Below are 2,345 nucleotides of genomic sequence, written 5' to 3' on the forward strand. Positions count from 1 at the left end.
GCTGAGTGAAATGAGTCAATCGGAGAAGGACATACATATGGTCTCATTTGGGGAATATAAAAAATGGTGGACAGGAATAAAGGGGAATGGAGAAAAAATGAGTGGGAAATATCAGAAAGGGAGACAGAACATGAGAGACTGCTAAGTCTAGGAAATAAACTAGGAGTGGTAGAAAGGGAGGCGGGTGGGGGCTGGGGGTGACTGATTGACAGGCACTGAAGGGGGCACTTGATGGGATGAGCACTGGGTGTTATTCTATATGTTGGCAAATAGAACACCGATAACATACAAATTTATATGAAAAAAGAAAGTACAAGATCAACTCAGTGAGGTGGGTGGCATTGCTAAAATAAAGGGGAGGGAGAGGTGGAAAACATGCTCACCACTGGGAATTGAGGGCTTTAACAGGTGTAGAGGAAACGAGTCAGATTAGTCTGAGACAGTCGAGAAATCTAGAGGAAGCTTTGGCTATAGATTATGTGGCTCTAAATGAGAACCCCCCAGAGATTTCCAAAAGCTTGGCTAAGTAGGTTAGCTTAAGAGATGATAGGAGATGGGAAGTTTGAATTCACTGTGGTCCTCCACAGAGGAGTGCAGGGAGGCTGGAATTCCACCAGGAAAGCAGATATACAGCGAATGCAGGTGCTCCACAGATCTTTGGGGATCATAGTTTTCTACTATGATAGTTTTCTACTATGATAGTTTTCTACTTTCTAAGAGTGCAGAAACTTCACTTTGCGGCACAGACGTTGAGTCATTGGGTTAATGCTGTTTGGTTGTAAGATAGCCTTTAATCTACTCACATTGGCACGCCCGTCACGAATGCTGTGCTTGATTTCTGCGGGTTAAGTATCGAATGGATGGCGATGTTGCTAAAACTGTGTGTCACGTGGACGAAAAAGCAAAGGACATTGAACATGCGAAGAAAGTGTCGCAGCAAGTCACTAAGGTGAGGTCACAGTGTGGATGTTTGGGATGCATGTGGGTTTCCTCTATCTGACCTAAGAAAACGCGACAGGCCTGATCCTGCTCGCCAGTCTTCCCTGAATCTCAGGGCATCATGAGCTCGGTGCCCACACCTGTCAGGGAGACTGCACGGATGACTGAAGTGGGTTGTCAAACCTCTGCCCTGCAACTCGGTCCAGGCAGTTGCCGTGCCGAATGCAATCCCAGGGTTGCCAGAGGCTCCTACTTCTTTTTAGAGAAGTCAGGGAGCTTAATTTTTACAAGAAATCCTTAAATTTCAAATGTAAATAACTAATCAAAAACATGGAAAAAATACCACATAGGTCAAGAGGAACATGCTCCCTCTCCAGAATCGGCCAATGACTTTCAAAGGTTGCAGCCCTTAAAAGGAATCTATGGAGAATCATGATCATGACTTAGTTTATGAGATCGACTTTTCAAGTAAAAGCTTACAATGCAGGGGAAGTATCGTGGGATGTTGACATGGTCACCGCTCGCACAGTCAGTGCTGGTGACAACTGGCACAAGGGCAGCCCCTCCATGAGAGCGCTTTGACTGTGAAAGACTCAACAGCACTCTGTTCTCTGAACCCTCATAGCTCGTGGGTGGCCTCAACCACGGGTCCTCTTCCCTGTCTGTCTAGGTTTTATACAAGCAGAACTGGGAAGACACCACCGATGAGTACCTGCGTCCCCCTGATGCCCCTGAGCTTGTCCAGGCAGTTAAGAACACAGCCATGTGTGGGAAGGTGAGGGCTTCTGCTCTGTCATGAACTCTGTCCTCCTCCACCTAATTCAGAGGAATCCCTGGTGCTTGTGCGGACCTGGCGCGTGGTGGCCCAGCCTTTCTGTGAGTGTCCTTGAGCCGTGTGGGCTGCAGGGGTTGTGGCTGGCAAGGGGGAACTGAGGGGAAAGCTCTTGAGTGGGAGGGAGGGTCCTGGTGGGAAGCTGAACACGTGGGGAGAAGGGAGATGTGCCGGAGACCTGGCTCTTAGAGACCGGGGCTACACTTCGAGTTATTTCTGACTATCGCTCTTACAAAATGTTTATTTCGTGACAAGGAACTATGCGAGGTGCCTCCTGCCTCCTTCCGCTTGCATTCATAGTTGTTGTGGGAAGCAGATAAGGCCCCAGAGAGGAGATGAAACAAAATCCGACACATCTACCCTCCTGAAAACATGATTTGTCAGGAGAAGCAGGACACGCTATTAATGAAGATGACTTGGACTGAGTGGAATGGGGGAGGCTATCTGGAGATTCCATTTGCCTTTGCTCTTACCCTGCCCTCGGTTCTTCTTGCTATTGATGGATGAATTCAAAATTGTGTATTTCGTATAAGTGGGAGCTCCTATCTCATAACTTCTCACTCTTTTCTGATTT

The sequence above is a fragment of the Canis aureus genome, chromosome 27, assembly GCF_053574225.1.
Source record: "Canis aureus isolate CA01 chromosome 27, VMU_Caureus_v.1.0, whole genome shotgun sequence".
NCBI lineage: Eukaryota > Metazoa > Chordata > Mammalia > Carnivora > Canidae > Canis > Canis aureus.